Source organism: Sapajus apella, unplaced genomic scaffold (genome assembly GCF_009761245.1).
Source record: "Sapajus apella isolate SASKATOON/1434 unplaced genomic scaffold, GSC_monkey_1.0 scaffold107, whole genome shotgun sequence".
Taxonomy (NCBI): Eukaryota; Metazoa; Chordata; class Mammalia; order Primates; family Cebidae; genus Sapajus; species Sapajus apella.
In genome coordinates this window covers 1,452,419-1,459,749 of record NW_022437047.1, presented here as the reverse complement: position 1 = coordinate 1,459,749, position 7,331 = coordinate 1,452,419, and positions in this window count along the sequence as shown.

Genomic DNA, 7,331 nt, shown 5'->3' with positions numbered 1-7,331 from the left:
TTTCCTCATCTGTGAAACAAGACTGTTGCACGCCTCTGGGGAGTTACTGTAAAGATCAAACGCATGTACAAGTGCCTAGCACTGTGCCTGGCACACAGAAAGTATTCAGCACACACTTGGAAACTTCTTCCCATCTCCTCCTACTGGAAGAGAGAACTACTGGAAGAGAGAAGAGGGTCATGTAATGGGAAGAGGATGCAAAGTCTACATCCAGCCAATGATGCATCTTGCACGGTCCTCTCTGAGAAAATTTATTCTATGCTGATGTAGGATGCCCTGTAGAATGGGACCAAAGAAGTGTTCACTGAGCTGTGAAGCCCTTGCATGTATGAGATAGCACCAGCCTCACTTTCATGAGGATCCTCACCATCAAGGTGACAAGGACATGAGCAGCTTCATTTTTGAGTGTACCAGATACTCAAACCTTTCCAGGTGAAGCAGACAAAAGCAAGTCTTCATCTGCTTTGCCCATTGCTGTATCCCTAGGGAATATCCCAATGTCTGGAACACAGCATGTGCTCAATAAATAGTTCTTGGGGTTAATGAAAGGGTTGAAGACTGAGCTGGAGGAGATCTTAGGCAATGTAATATCCTAACAACTCCCATGTGCCCTTTTTAGAGATGAGGAGACTGAGTCTTTCCATCATTCATCAGGAGCCAATCTCCCCAGCATTATAGTTTGCTCCAGTCTCAGAGGAGGGAAGGCTACAGGATCTGGGGCTTCTCTTAGCTCTCAGGGTCTGCTCAAATTTCAGAATACTTCAGAATAATGAGGTATGTTTCAAACGGCAGGAAGGAGAGAATTTTCAGGCCGGTTTTACCATTTTTTATTTTAGTTTAATTTTTTAACACGAAGGAAGCGCCATGGTGTTGCAGGAATGACCCTCCTACTCAAAGGAGTTAGGAGAGAAATGGCAGAGCGGGGTGAGGAATCTTACAAAGTTGAAAACCTGCTGGTTCTTGTTAAAAGAACAGAACAGTGTTCTCTCCTCCCTCCCCCCGCAGGGCTCAGAGGGTTTGACCCTCCTCTTCCAGAACCCCTGGTTTTATTTTATAATCTAACTCGGCTGCAAACTCCCTAGCTACGCAGCTGACTTTTTACAGCCTGGACTGGGGAATGACTTCATCCCGGTGAATTTATGGGTCACAGCAGAGGATGGAGCAGGGGAACTGGAAGGGGGAAATCGCAGCCAATCCTACCCCCACCCTACTGTGATGATTTTCCCAGCCGTGGCCTTGCAGAGCCAGTTCTTGCCCTGTGAGCAGGGGTGCTGGGCCAGAATCTCCTGCTGCTACCTGACATGTTCTGTGAACTTACAGCAGAACAGGATGCCTGGCAGGCACTGGGGCTGGCTGAACACGTCCAACAAACCAAGGAGGGTGAGCACAGGGGCCTCTGTGAGACCTCTCCGACTCCGAGGGACCAGGGCTGGCTGAGGTTAGAGTGACAATTCTTAAAGACGGTGGTTGCTTTAGACACTTGTCACTGACACTGTCTGCCCTCCGGCAGAGCCCCTCACTGTGGGAAACCCAGGCCTGTGACTCTGGAGGTCCTGACTTTGCTGTCTCCCAAGTGTGATGCCAATGCCTCAGCCTGGAGACATTCCAGGAGCAAACCCACAGGGCTGCCTTTTACACAGGGCTACTAGAACATGCTCTTGCATTCCTGCCTTTGTGCCTTTTTCCTGGCTACTATCTCTTGTGCCTGAAACACCACACTTCTTCTTGGCTAACACCATATCCTGGAAGTCTGACCACTCATCATTCAGAGTTGTGAAGCCTACCTTTGAATACCTGCAGGAGGGGCAGCTCTCTCTCTTTCTGTCTCCCCACCCCCCCGTGTGTGTGTGTGTGTGTGTGTGTGTGTGTGTGCGCGTGTGTGTGCGCACGCAGGCACGTGGAGGGAGGGGGGTTGACCTCTGGCACAACAGCAAGGCTCTGTATCTATTTCATCTTGATTTATTCTCCTTTCTGTCCCCAGTATCTGGCACAGAGTTGGTGCCCAGGAAGGATCATCCACAAAGCTGTAAAACAATAGCAAACGCTGAAACCCAAATGCTTGGCAAAACAAAAAGCTCTTCCTCTCTACACAGCTGATGTGTGTCCCTGGCAGGTCAGAGGCTAGGGTGAGGTAAGTGATGAGCCCAGGGCATGAACTTTAGAAGGCAGTCACCCTGCTGCAAAGGCAGGGTTGGCACATGAGAATGAGAACTTCCTTATATGCTGCGTCTCTCCCACCTCACTCTAGTTCTGGCCTAGCTCTTGGAGTGTTGTCTAAAACAAAACAAACCACACACCATTTAGCCTAAGAACTTTAACTCTTTCAGAGGTGGTGTTGGACTGTGGACAGAGTTTGGACTCAGGAAGACCAAGCTCAATCCTCTGCCACCTATGAGCTCTGGGATTTGGACACATTGCTCAATCCTCCTAAGTTTTAGTTCCTTGTTCTGTCCCTTGGGATAGAAGCACACCCCTCCCATCTCATCAAGAGCAAGCAAGTGAACAAATCTGACACTGAGCCTGGTAGGTAGGGGCAGGTGAGAGGGGACCTGGAAAGATTTTAAAGCTGAGTGCAGCCCTTAATTTATTCCAATAACTTACTATGGCTCTATGATAGGCTTTAGGATCCCAAAGTTTAGCAAGCTGGTGTCCTCATCCTTGAGGCACTTGCAGACAAGGAGGTGAGGTAGACAGGTGGACTTTTGACTCTTACCCTACATGGTGGGGGCATTAATACAGGTGTACATGTGGCCGAGAGAGAGTGTGCACTGAAATCTGACTAGGAGGAAGATCATTGTTACAAGGGGGATAAGTTAAGGCCATTACCCTGCTGGAGTGACTGCTGAATGGGCATTGAACTTGAAGAGGAAGGTTTTCAGATGGATAAGCAGAAAAAGAGTGCTCCTGTAGAGGGAACAGCATATGCAAAAGAACGGAGATGCACAAAAAGTCTGTGATTTTGAGGAAAAGTGAGTAGGTTTAGCTGGAAAGTGAAGTATTTGGGAGAGAAGAATGAAGATGAATGCCCAGGCTGGTGCAGGAGGAGCTGAAGAGAGGGAATGAACTGTACAACTTTCTTTTTCAAAATTTGCACTGTGGTTGGGTATACATGTGGGTGGCTATGCACTTGGTGTGGATGTTGTTTGGGGCTCTAAAGAGTTTGACTGTGTTAAGAATTGTGTCTGGTATGACATAGAAAAAGCTGCTGATTGTGTTTGGGAGTGCTGGAGTTACTTTGGCTTCTGTGGCTCGGGTATCAGCATGATCAATGAGACTGTTAAGGTCAAGGCCCTCAAGGTCACTCTCAAGGGAATTAGAATAAGACCTGCTTTATGGCCCTGGAGTTCCAGGCCAGCTTTGTGGCAGAGCCTGGGCCTTCTTCCAGGGGTGGGATTGAGCTGTCAGTAATTCAAACCCAGAGCTCCACTGCGCTGCGTGCGAGGGCCTCTAAGGGAGGTGGGGCTGGAAGGTCTGGCTCTGGTGACTTTGCCACAATCCCCCATCCCTCTCCTGCCTCCCACCAGCTCTGTTCCTCCTCACCAACAATGCCCCAGAGATACCCACTTCTCTGGCAGCCCCTTTTGCCTGTTCCTGTCACCTGCCTGCTCATCCCAGGACCCTGCCGCCCGTCCTCAATGCACCTTGAATCTCTTCTCCGCCTCTCTCATCCCTTTGGAATAATCATTTTAAAAAACCACTCTGCTCTCTTTCCTCAGCCCCATTGAGATCTGAGCTCTCTCTGCTCCTGGCATATTTGATCAATCTTCCTCCCCTTCTTGCCTACTGTCAGGGAAATTGGAATCAGACTTAAACCTGTAACGAGATTAATGTTCTAAAGGCAAGCATGTACCTCAGAGTAGAATCGGGGCTGCTGCTCTTTGATAATCTATTCAACTCATTTGGTTCCATCGTTAATAGACAGCTGTGTATTCTGTGATGATTACAATATACATTAATCAAAGACACATTACACTGAGAGTTGAAAATTATACTTCCCTTTTTCCCCTTTGCAGAAAAAAAGGAAAATATTCCACCACTCAATGACAAGGAGAAAGGTATTTAGAGTTGCAGAAAACAAGCAATGAGCCTCTTTCTGAAAGCTCGCACTGAAAACAATGAGAATTTATCCTGAAATGTCACAGTATCATTAAAATTGTCAGAACAAGAGTGAGGATCAGGGAACTGAGTTGGAAAAACAGTGTCCATAACTCGCATAAGGTTCTCCAAGGAGACTTTATCCTCCCAAAAAAACTTTCAGAAGTTTCTAAATCAGTGATCCTCCAGGTTCCTCTTGGTGTTAACCAGGTGTAATCTCACATTTAACCAGCACTGGAGGATCTTCAAAGTCACGAAACAAACATGGGCCAACTGGACACTTCTCCACTTAGTATTCAAATGAAATTCACCAAGTATTGTTTATTTTTCACATCCCTTCACAGGCCTGGGGCCACTTATAATGACACATAAATGTGCATTAGGAGAAAAGGAGTGAGGTAAGTGGGAAGAAGGCCTTCTGGGCTTGGGCTCAGAGGCCTTGACTTTTTGGGGCGAGATTGGTCTTGAAGGCACAGAATCGCTTCACCTTTCTGAACATTGACATTGCTATCTCAGCAATGGGAACAGCAATATTTACTGACCAAGGGCAAGTCAGGGATTACAGTCAGCACTGGGGGTAAAATGCACCATAGAGTGGATTACGTCATACAAACACACAATACTGGAAAGGGTGGAAGTGTGAGTTCCTCATCTAAGTGCAGAGCCTGGAGCTAAGGGCTTTGAATGTTGACTTTGCCACTTGCCAGCACAGTGAACTTCAGAAGCTTAGCTTTTTTATTCTTCAGTTTCTTCATATTTAGACTGTGGTCCTAATAGTACATACCTCTTAAGGTCATTGTGTCTCAGGGACACCAGATGAATTCATAGATGTAAACAGTTAGATCATGCCCAGACACAGTGGGCACTGGGGGTTGGTGATCGCCACTGCTCACAATCTGCAGTGGAATAGGAAAGTACATGTACAAAAACCTGAGGCCAAGCATTATGTGTTACAGCAGGGACCACCTCTATTTTGTTCAATCCTCTCTCCCCAGTGCTTGTGTGATGTTAGAACACAGGAGACGAGCAAAAATCCTGAATAAATGCACATCAAATGTAACCATGGACTAAGTGAACATCAAATATAACTCAGAACTTCACAGCAGCCCAGCAGCCAGGGAAACATCTTGAGTCATATAGCTCTCAACTGTTGATAAAAGAAAGACACACATCCTATCATCAAAAGCTACAAACTTTTTCTTAGTGCCAATTTTTTAAAAAGAATGTATCACTTGGGTCCCAGGTTGGTGCCAAATACCCTAATGGAGCTAATGGATCATGTCTTCATAGGAGTTAACTAGAGGATGCAGAAATTTCTTCCTCTGACTTTGGATGACAACTGGACCATAATAATCATAATAATATCTGAGAACATCTCAGAGCAAGACTTAAATAAATAAGGTCACGACGGGTGGCTTCTTTGACCACTTTCATAGTGTAAGGACCAAGCTCATCCATTCTCAGAGTGGAGGTTCTTAACCATTTTAGAGTCAGAGACCTCTTCAAAGAATCTGATAAAAACAAAACAAAACAACAACAAAAAAACACCAATAACTAAGCCTTTCTCCTGAGAAACACACACCTTCACTCAACATTTTGCATACAGCTATAGAAGGGTCCATGGATCCCTAAATCTCATTTATTAATCTATTAACCTGCCAGGTATCTATGAACTGAAAACTAAGAACCAGTTAGAGGGGTAGCTGGAGAGACCGCCCTGAGATGCCACATGTGGAAACAGCCTTTCAGTGTGCAGTGGTGCAGAAGTGCAGCCATTGTTCTCCCCTGTCTCAGCTGGGCTTCCTGCCAGCAGTTGGCTCCAGGCTGAGCTCTCTGGCAAGAGCTTGGAGGACAGATAGCCTCTTTTTGATTGCAGGACAGTCCGCATAGTTCGGATGTAAATGGAAAAGTGGTTCAGACAACCTCCCTTTTCATCACCTTCTTGGGGAGTCAGGTCATGCACCTAATTACCTGAAGTCACCAACATCCTCAAGAAGCAGTTTTGGAGACTTCTCATGAGCTGCAGACACTAGGAAGCGCCTTCTGGAGCAGGGGTACCTTGTCATCATGGGCCTTGGCCGTGGAGAGTGGTGGCTCAGAGGGACCACAACTTTCCAGCAGGAGTGGCTCCTGGCATCCCTGCCAGAGAAGTGGGTAAAGCTGCTTTCAGGACCCTGGGGAGATTTTCTTGATGAGAGAATTGCTAACTCTCCTCCTGGATGTGGTACCTGCAGCTGCCAAAAATGACCAGTTTGGATGTGATACAGATTTTCTGCCACTCTTTTTGGGCAAAATTAGACAGTATAAGAATGCTGCTTTTGATCCTTTCTAGAACATTGGGTGATACTGGCAACAAAGCAGAAGAGTGTCTGCATAAAGGCACAGAATACCTTTCTGCCCTCAGCGCCACCCTTCTCCCCTGCCCCAATGTATTCTCATCTTGTGCTCCAATTACAGGCACTCTCTACATGTCCACATCATCCCTTAGAATATGAATTGGCTTCCATTGGTTTTAAGCGCATGACACTCCTTTCACCTTTTAACACTCCTCTCATATCCGACCTGCTCTTGGAAGCCTTCTGGGATACTCCCACCTAGGAAGCCCATAGCATATCCCATATCTGTTGGCCAAGGGCAACCATGCTGGTCCATCAGAGCTGGTTCCTCATCCACGTCATGGGGACAAATGATGGTCCACATACAGGAGTTGTACCTTAGGATATGTAAAGGGCTCAGAACAGGGCGGGCTACAGGAAGTCCTTGAATGCCAGCAGCAATGCTAACAATGCTCATAGCCAGTTACCATCCTGCAAGCACTTTCACGTCCTCTATCTCAGTGAATCATCATCTCAGGTCTCTGAGAATGGCATTTGTATGATGTTGAATCTGAGTCACCTAGAGGGGAACAACTTGTCCACAGATGCAGAGAGGAAGTGACAGGACCAAGGCTCCCCATGCCGCCATCCCCGTGGTTCCTACCTGTCATCACAGCGCCGTGTCTGGAACAATTAGGCCTCTGAAAAAGCTCTGAGTGGAGAGGGGAAGGCTGCCATGAGGGGACATTTGCATTTTCAAACTGCCTGCGTTTTACCAGAGGGAGTCTTTGCGACAGTCTCTTTAACACTCTTCCTCACCCAAATATATTACAAGCAATGCTGCGGAAGGGCATCTCAAATGAGTACATAATGATCAGCCCTGACCTCCAAGGTGTTACTGGGCCCGCCAGTGAGTGACAA